At 43.0% G+C, this 16,416-nt stretch overlaps 1 long non-coding RNA gene across 1 annotated transcript; it reads left to right on the forward strand.

Annotated features, from left to right (window-relative positions):
- Nucleotides 1–11,109: 11,109 nt before the first annotated feature.
- LOC141504156 (uncharacterized) lies at nucleotides 11,110–16,139 on the forward strand. The gene is made up of 3 exons (XR_012473229.1): nucleotides 11,110–11,227; nucleotides 12,375–12,713; nucleotides 16,039–16,139. It is a non-coding gene; the product is annotated as an uncharacterized LOC141504156 (long non-coding RNA).
- The last annotated feature ends 277 nt before the right edge of the window (nucleotides 16,140–16,416 follow it).

Below are 16,416 nucleotides of genomic sequence, written 5' to 3' on the forward strand. Positions count from 1 at the left end.
CTTGCCCAGGGTCACACAGCTAGCAAGGCTCTAAAGCCAGATTTAAACTCAAGTCCACCTAGCTGCCCTTGAATTGAATTAAAAAAGATCCAATTCAGGTGAACAAATAACAATCTTACTACCATACTTAAGGGTAGAATGTCTGACAATTTAATAGGACAAAATCTCAGGTAACAGGTGAAAAATCAGGGGGTCCTGGGGTCCCTATGAAGCCCAGGTCAGTATCCTATTGCCTTCTTCTGGGAAGCCCCAGCTATTGTGCCTCAGAGACAGGGCCTCACTTTACCAGATGCAGGAGCATGGGGAGTGGGCCGCCTCAGTCAGGACAGTGGAGATGGAGGCAATGATAGGGAGCATGGGGAGAGGGCTGGCACCTGGGAGTAGGCTGCTCGAACTAAGCAGATAAGGGAGACTCAGATGAGGAACCTAGAAATCATTGATTAATATTTTTATTCATTTTGAAATGATTTAATTCCTGGGCTTAGTCTATGGGTGGGCAATCCTAGGGAAGGGGCAGGGTATGGGACACCAATGGCTAAGAGAGGAAGGGCCAAGGGAATGATGGAGAACAGGTCTGGATATCCAAGGACGGACTGGGCAGGTTCTAGTAACCAGGTCGATATTAACAGATTGAAGGGAACATCTGCAGAAACAGGCTGCCAGTAATGGAAGCCTCAGTAATGCCTATCCCTCTACCTAGACCTAGAAAATAACCCAGGAATCAGGTCCTGGTGGGGAGGATCACACCAAGTTGAGAAGATGCACAGCTAAGAAGTTTCATCCCTCTCACTTCCAGGGGAGAATCCTTTTTGACACAACCCACCCAGCACAGGGTCTATCAGGAATTTCTCTGTCATTCCAGAAAAAGCCAGACCTCAGCTAGGACCAGACGCAAGCAAAGGAGATCAGGGGTCCTCAGATGCCTCTCACAGCAAGAGTCACAAGGTAAGGAATGGAAGGACAAAAGCTTAAGGGCAGGACCCTCCTCTTACCTCTGGTTCTCTGTCGTTTTCTTTTGTAGAAGAAATGTCACCAAGAGGGATTACAGCAACAACCTCTATAATAAATGTTTTCTGAGACATGAAGAGATTCTCTGAAAATAGGCCCCAAACTTCCTTACTGTGGAAATCAGGTAAGGACAAACACTGGTTCCCAGTCCCTGTGATCCAGATTAGGGGTGGGAGGACACAGGGCATCAGTATTCAAGAAATCCTGGACAAGTGCAGTGACTTGTGCACAATGATGCTGTCTTCCTCCTCCTCCATCAGCTTCTAAACATCCCCCAAAATCAAATTTCCCCAGGACATCAGAGAATAAAATATAAGAACTGGAAGACAGCCTAGAGAGAATCTGCTTCAGTTTACAGAGAAGAAAATGGGGGGGGGGGGGGGGGGAATCCATCCTGCAGCTTGTAAGTAAAGCCAGGACTGAAGCCTTCCAATTTTGGCTTCTTCCCATGTCCTCACATCTGAGTGCTTATAAATTCAGAGACTTTCAAAGGATGATTGCACCTTAGATAACATCCAGTCGAACCCCATCATTAGACAGAGGACCAGAGAGTAGAGAGGGGAAGAGACTTGTCCAAGAGGGTCCACTGAAATGATGACAGAGACAGGACTAGGCCCCATCTCTCCTAATTCCAGGTACTGTTTTCTTATATCCATTCTAGATCTGGTTCTTTTGGCCCCGTTGATAAACTATCTCTTGCTCTTAGCTGAATAACCTGGATCCTAGCAGCCCTGGGGTCAACCTTCCTCTAAATAGTAACATTGGTCCATTGACCTCTCTGGAACTGGGTTTGGTCACCTATAAAAGAAGGGACTTGGGAGCAGCAGGTTGACACAGGAGAGCAAAGCCTTAACCTTTGAAAATCAGAAAATCTGGTTTCAAATTGTGACTCTGTTACTTAGCAGCTTAATTGAAATTTGACAGATCACTGGGCTTTATTCTCTTCCTATAAAAAAAGGAAGATCCAGAATACCTTTGAGGTCCCTTCCAGAAATGATATTTTTCATTCTCAAAATAGTCTATCATCATCTGTCTCCTCTTTCAGCAACCTTCCCTCTACCCAAGCCCCCAGGAGTTCAGTGCTCCAATGTCCTCATCAGTACTATGGATAATAAATAAAGGGAGGAGCCATCATACTGGACAGTTATGGTGAGACCAGATTGCAGAGGACTCTAAGACAACAGGGAGCAGTTGAAGTTTCTGGAGCAGTTCAAGTGATATGACCACAGTTGAGTTATAAGGAATATAATTTTGGCAGCCTGTGTAAAATAAACTGGAGAGAGGAGAACTTCCTTTTAAACAAAAGCAAAAGTAGATTCAATGCAAGAGAATTAGGATAAAATGAATGACTTTGGTGTCTTCCATGTCTAAGCAAGGTCTGAGTTCCCCACAGCACCTGCTTCAGCCAGTTTCATGGTACTTGGGGGGAAAAAACATGTGAAACACACACACACCCTCTTTCTATCGTTCAATCATTCATTTTCAGTTATGTGTACTTTCCATGATGCATTTGGGGTTTTATTGTCAAAGATTCTTGGATGGGTTTGCCATTTTCCTCTTTAGCTCATTTTCAGATAAGGAAACCGAGGGAAATAGGGTAAATGATTTACCTAGGGTCACAAAGTGAATAAGTATCTGAGGGCAGTTTTGAACTCAGGAAGATGGGTCTTCCAATATTCCTCAGGGAAGCTGATGCTCTCCAGGAGAAATAAGAGGGCCCCTGGTCCCTGGTACTTCTCCATCTTTTTCCTGTAGTTAGACACTATGGAATACAACTGCTATCAATAAAATAAAATTATTTTTTATAAAAAATTAGTTATTTTCCAAATAATGGAATATGTTTCAAACAAATATAACATTTTCTAAAGACTAAGGGACTGACTTGGGATTTCATTGGTCTAGGGAATTCTGGAGGAGGAACTTCCATTAACAGTGCTGGGCTGTGCCTCCTCTGCTACATTTAGCCTTAGAGAACTTAGATATAAACTAATAAATATTTTTTTAAAATAAATCAGATGAAGGAAAGTCTAATTCACACTTAAAAACCATTGTTTAAAATTTTAATTTAAGGTGAAATGAGTAACTCCTAGAGTCAGTCTGTGGGTGTGTAGACCTGGAGAAAGGACAGGACTGAGGGAGGAAGGTCCAAAGGCTAAGGGGGAACAGGCTTGGACATTCAAAGATTGACTCAGGCAGGTCTTTGGGGCCAGGTCCACATTCAAGGATTGAAGGAAACAGCTCTGGGAACAGGCTGTCTGACAAGAGACAGCCCTAGCAATCCCTACAAACCAGGTCCTGGATAGGTGTGGGGAGGATTAGACCAAGGTGAGAACATGATTAAAAGGTTTCTCCCCAGGAGTCCATCCCTCTGACTCCTAGTAGAGAATCATTTCTGACAAAACTCACTCAACACAGGGACCGCTTTAGAGTTTCTTTGTCATTCCAGCAAAGTCCAAGTCTCCAAGACCAGGACCAGTACATCAGAGTACATTGGGGTGCCCTGATCTGGCAAATCAAGGGTCCTCAGATCCCTCTCACAGCAGCAATTAAAGGATCTGGTGAGTGCTAGAAGGATTAAAGGTTTAAGGGCAGAGCCCTTCTCTTACCTCTGATTCCCTGAAGTTTTCTTCGACAAAAGAAGGCAATCACCAAGAGGGCACTAAAGAGAAGAGAAATTACAGCATAAATCCTTTCATGAAGTGTCTGAGATGTGGGGAGATGATCTGAAAATAAATTTCAAAACTCTATTACTGAAGATTTCATATAAAGGAAAACCTGGTCCCTGAAGCCTGTGGCTCAGGTTAGGGATGAGAGAGGGCATCAGGATCAGAACATCCTGGACAAGCATAGTGGCTTGTACACAGATGATGCTATCTTCCTCCCCCTCCACAGCATCCAAACATCCCCCCAAACCAAGCTTTCTCAGGCCTTCAGAGAGTGGAAAATAAGAACTGGAAGAGATTTTGGAGAATCTAGCCTCGGTTTACAGAGAGGAAAGTAGGAGAGAGAAAGGCCTCCATCCTTCAGCTTGTAAGTCACAGAACCAGGACTGAAGCCTGGGATCTCTGAACCCCCCCAGTTCAGATCTCTTTCCACAACCTCACAACTGAGTCCTTATGAATTCAGAGACTTTCCAATTGATATTTTTTTCATTTTTCCAATTATATGCTGTGAAAGTTTTTGAACATTTATCTATATGTACACATATTTTTAATTACTTAATTTATTGCCACCCTCACTTCCTACCCCCCTCCCTTCAGTGATGAACAGTCCGGTGAATTGGATTCAAAGACTTTCAAGGGATGATGAAACTGTAGGTCACTATCTAGTCCAACCTTAATCTAATGTTGATTAGACAAGGGGCCAAAAAGCAGAGGGAAAGCAACCACGGAGATAATGACAGAGAAAGGATACAGACCCCAGGTCTCCTGAGACCCAACCCAGATCTTTTGATTCCATAGGATATTTCTTTCTTCTCAAGACCATTCTGGATTTGGTTCTGACATATTTAATGCACAGTCTGAATTCCAGCAATCTTAGAGTCATTCATCCACCAAATTATGCCAGTGGTCCATTGCCCCCTCTCAACCTTGGTTTGATCACCTATAAAAGGAGGGAGTTTGTAGCAGCAGGATGCTACAATAGAGCAGAAACAACCCCAGTTATTCTGATGTCAAATTATGACTGTTACTTGGTGGCTAATTGAACTTCAAAAAGATTATTAAGCTTGATTATCTTCCTCTGTAAATAGAGAAGGAGGCCTGATAATCTCTGAGGTCCCCTCTAGAGATGACATTTTTTTAATGCCTAAACAATCTCTACCAGTATCTTTCCCCTTTTTTTTAAATAATCTCTGCTTTCCCCAACCCACAGGAGTCCAGTGCTTTTAATTTCCTCATGAGTAACATGGTCAGTAGAGAAGAGGAAGAGCCATGACACTGGACAGTTTTGGAGGGGCCAGATTGTGGAAGATGCTAAAATAATAAGTGAGTCATGGAAACCTCTTGAGTAGTTGAATAGACATGACCACAATTGTGTTATAGGGAGAAAAATCTGGCGAAATAGACTGGTAAAAGTAGAAACTAGAGAATGTTCTTTTTAAACAAAAAAAGGGGTCAAAGGTAATCTAGGGTCAAATCTCATCTCTGGAATTTTCAGGGACTTGACAGATGAGGAATCAGATTATTTGCTTATCATTTCAACATCTACTTTTATATATCAGGTTCAAAGATCCTCTTTTTGACTATTAATAAGGAATTATTAGTAGATCAGCAAATAATAGTTTTTTCTCTTTTTACTATCTTGTGAAGTATAATGAGATATTCTCCTTAATCTTGGGCCAGATTCCCTCCAACTGGAAGAGTTTATTTCTGATAAAAAGGTAAAGAGAATCTAATGGAATTCTGACCCATTGTTGTACTCAGATGGGCTTGAAGAATTGATCCTTTTGTCTAGATGGATGGACTGGTCTGATTTGAGATGTGTTTCTTTGTCTAAGAATACTATTATGATCTAAGTCCCATAGTCCCTCATTAGGAAAAAAAAAAGTCCAACTCTCATTATGATATTCTTTCATTAATTGTAATCACGTTGATTTCCACTTTGGAACAATCTCTTTTCCAAAGGTATTCAAACATTCAAGTGACTTCCTTGCAGTTATCTTTTTGGTTTACAAAAGAACATCTAACTTCAATTTATCTGTTCAAGTTTCTCTAATCATTCATTCCTCTTGCAAAATAAATAAATCTTTTTGTTGTGTTGGTCCCAGTTTCCCTAATATGAAAAAAGTACTTTGAATTAAAAGATGAATAAGGTCCCTTCTAGCAGGAACTTCAGTTTTCAACTGCTCTGTTCTCTACAAGGAAGATTTTCAGTGGATGAGTTATCCTCTGAATGTCTTGCCCAGAGGAACATACTCAAGGCTGGACAATGGTAAAGGCCAGGGTCAAATGTGGTCCCCAGTCTGTATGTGCTCTTCTTAAATGTTTCAGGGAAGAATGAGGTGAGATAGTGCTCCTGAGAGTCATTTATGGCGCTGTCCTAGGCATTTGGGGTAGGGAATGAGCAAGAGGAGAGAAATTAGGCAAAGTTAACCCTCCTTGAGAAGTTCCCTGTCTAGTTGGAGAAAGAGCATAAACCCTTTTTATTCAGTTTGCAAACCAAATAACATTGTGGTGGTACATCCCTTTAGCTGCTTAGAGACCCCATTTCAGACTTTCACCAAATGAAACAGTGTTCTGAGGTAGGGACCTGACAGCTTCCTTTTTGCCCTAGAGGCTGAATAGGGAACACCAGATAAAAAAGTTAGGGAGAGGTCTACTTGGCCTTCCTGCTTAGGAAGGCTGCCCCAGGTGAGAGGTTGCCTTAGAAGGAGCCAAGGCCTCTTTCACCAGAAGGGCTTCAGCCATAAACTGGTTGATCATATGTCCTGAATGTTTTAGACACTTCAGGGATTTCCTTTCAGGAACTGTTGGACTAACTACATGGTCTCTGAGTTCTCTTCCATTTCTGAGGTTCTGTGAGGAAGCTGAGTCATCAGAGAGTCCAGTAAGAGCCTGAGGGTGAGGCTTCTCCCTTCATTTTCTGAGCTCCTCTCCATCATCTCTCACTCTGTTTTGTTCTTCTTCCCACAGGAGAGACCTCCGTTTATTAAGGCTGATTCCTCTCCCTGAGTCATTGGTCCTGTCCCTGTTCCTCCTTCTCTCCCCTAGGACCTTGCTCCATAATCATCCCCTCTCTTATACAGTTTTAGAATCACCTTTTCCAAAGATTCCTTCCCATTGGTCTAAAAGTGTGGTCAAGACTCCCCAAACCTAAGGATTTCTATGATGTTTTTACCCCCATCCTGTAACTAGTCCTAAAATTGGGGGGAAAGCTGCCAATACTCAAAAAGTCTCAAGTGACACATATTTCACTTCTTCAATGCCCTTCAGCCTGGCTCTCTCTGAAACCATTCTATTGAAATGCTCCCTCCAAAGTAATCATTAGCCTCCTAATACACAGATTCTATAGAGTTCATAGCCCTTGAATTCCCTGGAGCATCTGATACTATCGGCCACCCTCATCCCTTCTGGAACATTCAATGTTCTCTCTTCCACTGACTTCAGAGGCAAGACATTTCTAATGGTCCTCCTCCCATTTCTTTGTTGGATGCTTCTTTGTTTCTCCTGTTAGGTTTTTTTTTTTTTTTTTTTTCAAGGCAAATGGGGTTAAGCGGCTTGCCCAAGGCCACACAGCTAGGTAATTATTAAGTGTCTGAGACTGGATTTAACCCAGGTACTCCTGACTCCAGGGCTGGTGCTTTATCACTGCGCCACCTAGCTGCCCCTCTTGTTAGGTTTTTATCCCCACCATATTAAGGTGGATGTTGGACAGGACTCTATCTTTGAACCTCTACTTTCTCAACAATTGTAATCTGAACAATTTTATTCCCTCTATAACTTTAATTACTACTTCAAAACACACAACTTTCAGATCTCCATCTCCAACTCTGACTTTTATTTTATGCTCAGGCCCCTCATCTCCTCCTTCTCTTAGTATGACTCCATCCAATTTTCTTTTGAGTGCCTCAGATTCCCGACATGAAGCACTAAATTGATACTTGTCTTCTTAAGTCTGCCTGCCTTCTGATTTCACCATCTTAAAGTCTGAGGCACCATGATTCATCCATTCCCTTATGCCTGAAGAATCTGCTGCCAATTCTTCATCCTGCCTTCAGAACCACAATTCTAGTTTTCCCTTCCTCTCCATTCCTGCCGGGAACACCCTGGCATAAGTCTGTCTTGCCCCCTACCTGAAGTCTTCCTTCAGCTTCCATGCATGATTTCCACTTCCATCCCTCCCTCCTCCTTCCATCAGCTACCAGGCTGCACCTGTCCCTGTTCAGGCCTCCAGAATCTTCAGGGACTCTTTGCTGTGGAGGTCACTCTGCCTGGCTTGGCCTTTATATGGGGGTAAATCTCCCTAATCTGTTGTTATGGTGGCATTATAACAGCATCTGTTCTTCATGTGTTCTGTGTTTAGGTGAGATTAGATTGGACCTTGTGCCCTGATAATGACTTGCTCTTGCTGCTTCCACTCCTTTGCTCCTGTAGTTCCCCATGCTAGCAATGCCCTTCCTCCTCTTTCTTTGAAGCACATTTCAATCACCACCACCTCCCAGGAAGACTTCCCTTATTTCTGTGTCACTATCACCTTCCCCATCAGTTTTACATCATATTGCATTTTTCACTCTTCTCATACATTTATATTGTATTACCATATATTCCAGTTATATATCTTGCTTTCTTATCCTAAGCTGTCTTATTTCTAAACTGAACAACCTGGGGGCAGGGGGCTCCTCTCTATCTTATTTAAACTTTCTATCTTCCCAACCAAAATTTAGGAAAATGCACATAGAAGTTGTTGAATGGAACTACATTATATGGGATTGACCTAAATAAATGAATATAGAATGAACTAAATTGCATTGAAACTAAAGTTTTGAGAATTGAACTAAATCATGTCTCAAATGATCAATTACTTCATTATGGAATGAAGTCCAGATGAATCTGATGAAGGAATCTTCTGAAGTGGTTGCATTATTTGAAATCCCACCACATATTTCTATTGGTTTGGAACCAATAACCATATTTTACATAATAATTAGTTCAATTAGCATGACCTGAAATGTATTAAATTCATACTAATGAGGATCCATGTATATGCATCAATGCATTAAGGGCCTATGATTTTTGTCAGTACTGGAACAGCTTTAAGAACCTTTTATAATGAAGTTGGCACAGAGAGCTTTGGTGACTTCTCCAATGAATAAGAGTCAGAGGCAGTATCTGGATCCAGTACTTCCTGATTCTGAGACCAGTCCTCTTTCACTCTGCCATTCACCCTTTCACTCTATCATATACTAATTTCCCTTTATCAGGTGAAGTTTCCTATCTCTCCAGCTCCCTCAAGGATGAGACAGGGTCATCTTCCCTACTCTTTCCTACAACCTCACCTATCAAAGGGGTGGACACAGAGCAGACATCAAGCAACCATTGCTCACTATGACAGTGTGGAGGGAAGCTGAGCAGAAGAGAGTCAAGAGGGCCTCAGACCCTTTGTATCCCCCTCAGTGTCTTACTTTTGGGGCCCAGGTGAGGCCTGGCATCTTTGAAAGAGATCAGAATCAGCCCCATTTTGAGCTCCAGGACATAGGGGAAGTCTCTAGCATCTATTAGAGGAAACACCACAATTGAAAGATTAAAGGGAAGGAAGAGAATTGAAGGCATGAGTCAAGGCTCACTTCCCAAAGTGAGTTTGTCCCTTTCTCAAAGCCTGTGATTTCACACACAAAGGATTGGAAGAATATGTCATGGAGAAGAACATAGACAGATCTGGAAGGGGAAGAATCAAGTCTGATTTCCAGCCCAGATATCTCCAATGTGAATGATCTTGTGCAAATTCCTTGCCCCCTCTCTGTGCTCCATTTTCCTCATTTGTTAAAAACCAGGATTTTGTCCTTTAAAATCATGTCCAGTCTAATAGCCTGAGATTCAGAACAAACCCATCAACCCCACAGGACCTACCTGCTACCTGCAGTTCAGTGTGGGCTTCATTATAATTCTCAGGTTATTGGACATAGCAAGTGTATGGACCAGAGTCAGAGACCCGGACCTGCTGGATCCTTAAGGTCAGTTTCCCCTCAGCTATGTCAGGTGCCAGCAGCTCTATCTTCCCCTGGAACTCAGCCCCCTGGGATTCCTCTAGCTTCTCACTGGGGAACTGTGAATGAGGATCTGGTTTCTGAATCACTTCACAGTCATGTTCTGAGCACCCATCTTTGGGGGAGAATTCACAGAAGAATGTGATATCTTCCCCTTGCTTGACCTGAATGGGCTGAGGAGGATCAGTCACTGAAAATGCTCCTCTTGGAGGTTCGAGGGACAGAGAAGAAGATCAGGGGACAATGTGATACAAGGATTCAGAGAATTTAGTTGTATGGTTGTGGGCCCAGCAGATGAATTTCTGACTTATGGACTAGCTGTTGCTCTGCTGTGAAGCTACTTTGGGACAAATTACTTTCTTTCCTGTGATCTCCTTGTGGACAAGACATTATCTCTGCTGATGCCTTTGTATGGTAAGAAAGGGAGGGAAGCTCTTTGGATGCTGAAGGCTCAGAAGTGGGAGCAGGAAGGCACTAGCTGCTCTCAGTGACCTGAAGGGAGGCTTTCCATTAGCCTCTGCTCTGCCACTGCCCAGAGATGACTTACAAGTGCAGAGGAAGGGGGACCTCTGCTGGCATGGGGGCAGGGCTGTGGTACATTCGCCACACTCAGTTCTAGTGCCTGTGGCAGGAAGAGGAGGGGCATGATGTCATTAGAGCCTGCAGCTTCAGAGGAGTAGGAAGGCTGGTCACTGTTTCACGAGGGACAAGATTTCTTCTGGTCATTCACCATCAAGAGTAGAGGCCAGAGAGCAGCGAACATCCCTGTCCTACGGTCATGCTACCTTAGAAGCATAGAAAATGTGCAGAACCCATAGCTAGCTCTGAAAACAGTAGCACAAAATCGGAAGCTAGAGACACTCTGACCTCTAGCCTGGGAGCAGAGCCCAATTTCAACATCAAGGTGGAGAGTAAAGAAAAAGCCTGGGAAAATGAGGAAAAACAATGGCAGAGAAATTGAAGACTAAAATTCAGAAGAGAATAATGTCAAAATCCTAAAGGCAAATCCTTTAAAAATATTTATTGGATATCAGCCTGGCAACGATTTCTGAAAGATCCAGAAAGAACTTTCATATAAAGTAGGAGAAGGTGAGGAAAACTTGGTAAAGAAAATGAAAGTAATGCAAGAAAATTATGAAGAAAAAATCAGCATTTTATAAAGACCCAAAGCAACTGAAGAAATAGCACCTTGAAAAACAAAAGTGGGCAAATAGAAAAGGAGGCACAGGACAAAATCACTGAAGAAAGGTACTCCCTAAAACTTGAACTAATCATGAAAAAGTGTTAGAATAATTCTCTGAAAAAGCAATGCCTTCAGTGTAATAAAGAATAGACTGTTTAGCCAGAAGCATCTATCCTCATCAAAAGAAATTACCTTGGAAAGGCATCAAGACTGAACCAAGAGAAAGGATACACATTTTAACTGACAGTTTGGTGATTATGAAATCAACCATCAATTTAAAACTGGAAGGGACCTTAGAGGACAGTTTTTTCAATCTCTCTCTTTTGACAGAGGTAGGAATTGAAACCTAGAGAAGGAATGAATAAATAAGGAAGGAAGGAAGCACCTAACCAGGTAGCTAATTGAATAATGAGGAAAGGAAAGAAAACCAATTATTAAATGTATACTAAATACATAAACAGAATAGTGAGGTAATCCCCTCCATCAGAGAGGTTCTGACTAACCTGAGAGAAACTAGAAAGACAGGGATGGTAGCCAGGGAAGGGAACTGTGGTTTATGGATTTTAAGGAATGGAGCAAGAGGCCAATCCATTGACAAATTTTCCCCATAGGGAGTGGTTACTGTGGATTTAATCACACTGCTCTGGGTAAGAAGGGGAAAGGTAAGATTGGCTTGGGGGTGGCTACATGATTGAACCACAGCTTCAATGACCAAGAGGAATATGTCTGAAACACAGGGAAAGGACTTTCCTGCAGTCACAAAGGAGGAGGATGGCAGAGCCAGGTCCAGAAGCCAAGTCTCTCAGCTCTCAGAGTCTCTGTTCATTCCAGTTCCACAAATGTCCTATGAAAGTCTCAATACCTCTAGGAACAAATGTCATAGTCAGTTTTCAGTTTTCTTCTATGATAACCTTGGCAAGAATGAGTGGATCAGGCCCCTTCCAATGCCAACCTGTGGAGATCCAGACTAGGACACCAGGCTGATTTATTCATCTATCCTAATGACCACACTCCCCATTCCCCAGGGACCTGAATCCCTCCTCCACCTAGAGACCTCCCCTGGCTCTCTGTCCCCTCCCTTCTGCTAACTCAACTGACTAGACAGTAATCACAGTGGCCAGTTAAAAACCAGGAGTCTGGGCTCCCTCTCTACGTATAAGTCATCTCTCATCTGTGGCAGAGCAGAGTATTGCAGAGCCTCCCTTCAGGTCACTGGGGGCACCTGGTGCCTTCCTGTCCCCATCCTTGACCCTCCAGAATCCAAAGAGATTCCTTGCTTTTCTGACCATATAAGGGAGTCAGGACAAAGTATACTTTGTCTACAAGGGGATGGCAGGAAGAAAAGTGGTTTGTCCAGAAGTGAATCCATGGAAGGGCAGTAGCTGATCCAGAAATCATCGGCTGGGCCCCAACTACACAAAAAATTCTCTGAATCCTTGGTCTACATTGTCCCCTGATCTTCTTCGGTTTTGTCCCTAGAACCCAAGAGAGGAGCATTCTCAGTGACGGGTCCTGCTCAGCCCATTCAGGCCAAGGAGTGGGGAGATGTCACACTCTCCTGTGAACTCTCCCCCAAGATGGATGTGAAGTGGAAAAGAAACCAGACCCTCGTGCACAGGTTCCCCAATGGGGAGAAGCTGGAGGAATCCCAGGAGACTGTGTTCCAGAGGAGAACGGAGCTCCAGACACATGACGTGGCTGAGGGAAAAGTGACCTGGAGGCTTCAGCAAGTCCAGGTCCCTGACTCTGGTTCATACACTTGTTATGTCCAGTCACCTGAGAATTATGATGAAGCCCACATCAAACTGCGGGTAGCAGGTAGGTCTTTCAGGATTGATGGGTTTGTTCTGAATCTCCCTGTTAGGACTGGAAGTGATTTCAAGGATCAAAATGTCTTCATTTAAGAAAGGTGACACAGAGAGTGAGGGCCTTCGGAAAAGTTCATTCATTTTGGAAATTTCTGGGTTGGGAATCAGACTCAGCTCTTCGCACTTCAGATCAAATGCTCCCTGGGATCCTGTTTGTGTGTGTGAAATCACAGGCTTTGATAAAGGGATAAACTCACTCTGGGTAGGGATGATGGCAGAGGGACTCAGCTGGCTCAGTTTGGAGTCAGGAATACCTGGGTCCAGATGCTGCCTCTGACCCTTATTCTTTTGTGGGACTGTGGACAAATCAATGAAATTCTGTGTGTGCGAATTTCAATGGCCTAGTGGATAAAGTACCGGCCTTGGACTCAGGAGTACCTTGGTTCAAATCCGGTCTCACACACTTAATAATTACCTAGCTGTGTGGCCTTGGGCAAGACACTTAACCCCATTTGCCTTGCAAAAATAAAAAAAAAAGATCTTTATAGCTGTTCCCACACTGTCCAAATCCTAGGCCCTTGTGAAATGATGTGTATAAGTAGTTCCCTATTAGTATGAATTTAATACATTTTAGTTCATTCTATCTGACTTCATGATTATAAAGTATATGATCATTGGTACAACCCCAGTGAAAGTATTCAGTGGAATTTCAAATCATAAACCATTTTGAAGATTCCCTCATCAAACTAATCTGGATCTTTCTCTCTATTGAAGTGGTGGGTCATTTGGAACATAATTTAGTTCATTTCTATAAGCTTTTATTTCAGTGTCTTTTAGATCAGTCTGTAGTTATTTACATATTTATTTCAAACCCATAAGATTAATTCCATCCATAACCACCATGTAAAAGTCCCTATATTTTTGACATTTTAGGGGTAGACAAATTTACCCTGATTTTACCAATGAACGACTAATTATTGGAAACTGATAAAATAAAAAAGTCTTAAAGCTCAGAAGTCTTCCCTAAAGATTTAGGCCACTGGGAAGAAACCTCTGGAAAGGAAACACTAAAGATGAATAAGAGAAAGTTTCAATATGAATCAGAATCCTAATGGAGAGAAAGAAAAAAAAAAGAGACTAGAATAGTGGCACAGGGAGAGGAATGAGCCTGAATGATCTGGGCAACTTCTACTTCTGTGACCAGAGGAAAAGAAGGAAGAGGAAAGAGGTGGAGGATCTCAGAGGATAAAGGAAGGGATGGGAGAAGGCTCATACTCAGGTTCACACTGGGCCCCAGGATTCAGTTTCCTCCTGGAACTGCAGAGTTAAAGGGAGCTCAGAGACCACCCAGACCTAAAGGGTCTAAAACATCTAGTCTCTGACTGAAAGCCTTCTGGAGAAGGAGGCCTTGGCCATTTCTGGGGCAGCTCTCCTAAACAGGAAGGCTAAATTGGCCTTCCTACCTCTATTTTGCTGTTGTTCCCCATTTAGCTTCTGAGACCAAAAGGAAGAAATGATGCGGGACAATTGTTCATCTAGTGGAAGTCATAAATTTGGTCTATAAATATTAAAAGGGCGTTCTGTCTGTACTCCACAAATAGACACCATTAGTTCATCTGAAACACAGACAGATATAAGGGGATTAACTTAATTTCTCTACCTGGACAGGGAACACCTCAGGAGCAAGATCTACATCACCTGACTTCTCTTTCCTGTGCCTTCCCTAGCCCAGGGTCCTAGGACAGTTCTGCACAGGTCCATAGAAGACTCTCAGAAAGGACATCTTACCTTGATTAATCAACCCAGCTCCGAAACATTTTAGGAAGAGCCCTGAGGCAGGGAGCGATCACTTCTAGTTTGGGAACCCATTTTGGCCATGGATTTTGCCACCATTCAGCCTCATGAGAATGTCCCTTTGGCCTCAGAAGATACTTAGCCCCTGAAAATCCTTCTTCCTATAGACAAAACAGTATAACTCTGAGGTTCTGAATGGGAAACTATCCTTATCACCTAAGACCCAAAACAGCAAAGGCACTTATTTACCTGAACTGTCTAAGATGCACCACAGATAACATTTGACTCTAATTATCCTCTACAAAATAAGTTTCTACTTTTGTTTCTACTCTAGGTTCTCCTCTGTCCAGTTTATCTTACACAGGCTGCCAAAATCATTTTCCTTATCACTCAAATGTGGCCATGTCACTTGAACTGTTTCAGAAATGCCCATGGCTCCCTATTGTCTAAGAGTCATCCACAATCTGGCCCCACCAAAATTGTACAAAGTCTTGGCTCCTCCCTCTATTGTCCATGGTACTGATGAGTACATTGGAACACTGAACTCTTTAGGACTTAGGGAGAGGGAAGGTTACTGAAAAAGGGGAGTGATGCTGATAGAGACTTTTTTGGGAATTAAAGAAAGTCATTTCTGGAAGGGACATCAGAGGTTATCAGAACCTTCCTTTATTTACAGGGGAAGAAAATGAAGCTCAGTGACCTATCAAATTTCAATTAGCCACAAACTGACAGTCACAATTTGAAACCAAATTTTCTGCTTTTCAAAGACTAAGGCCATTTCTGCTCTCCACTGTCATCTTGCCGCCCCCATGCTCCTCCTTTTATGGGTGACCAAACCAAGGTCCAGGGATGTCAATGGACCAATGTGACAATTTAGTAGAAGGTTAACCCTAGGGCTGTTGCAATCCTGGCTATTCACATAAGAGCCAGAGAGATTTTATAAATGTGGACATAAGAACCAGATCCATATTGGACTTGAGTAAGATCATCTGGAATTTGAAGAGGTGGGACCTAATCCTCTCTCTCTCTCTCTCCCTCTCTCTCTCTCTCTCTCTCTCTCTCATTATGTCAACATAACCTCTTCCCACCCCTGCACTCTGGACCTCTGCCTAATGATGGGTTTGGACCAGTTGTGATCCAAGGTCTCATCAGACTCTAAAAGTCTCTGATTCTCTAAAGATTCAGCTAGGAAGTCATGGGAAGAGGCCTGAATTAGAGTTAGAGCATCCAGGCTTCAGTTCTGGCTCTGTGACTTACAAGTTGGAGCATGGAGGCTTCTCTCCCTGCTATGTTCTTCTCTGTAAATGTGGGCTATATTCTTTCTAAACTTTCTTCCAATTCTTCCATTCTGTTCTTTGAAGTCCTGGGGAAGCTCGGTTTTGTGGGATGTTTAGAAGCTGGTGGAGGGGACGATGACAGAATCATCTCTATACAAATCATTGTGCTTGTCCACTATTTGCTGCCCTGGGCCACAGAGATCAGGGTCCAGGGTTTGTCCTTCCCTGATTTCCACAGTAATGAGTTTGGGGGCCTATTTTCAGGGAATTTCTCCACCTCTCAGAAGACACGTATAATCATGATTGTTGTTGTATTCCTGGTCGTCCTTGGTCTCTTGGTGACATTTCTCCTATGCAGCAGAAAGAGAAAGAATCAGAGCTAAGAGGAGGGTCCTGCCCTTAGGCCTCTACATTCTACTACACACTGGATCCTGTAACTCTTGCTATGAGAGGCATCTGAGGAACCTTGATGTGTTGGTCTAGGTCACCTTCTTTAGATCTGAACACATTGTCTGGCCCCGGCTGAGGGACCTGGGATTTCCCAGGATGCCAAAGTCTTGTGTGGTCCCTGTCCTGAATGGGCTGTGTCAAAATGGATTCTCCTTTGGGAGTCATAGGGATGACTCTTGGGAGAAACATCTT

The sequence above is a fragment of the Macrotis lagotis genome, unplaced genomic scaffold (assembly GCF_037893015.1).
Source record: "Macrotis lagotis isolate mMagLag1 unplaced genomic scaffold, bilby.v1.9.chrom.fasta BILBYCTG477, whole genome shotgun sequence".
Lineage (NCBI taxonomy): Eukaryota > Metazoa > Chordata > Mammalia > Peramelemorphia > Peramelidae > Macrotis > Macrotis lagotis.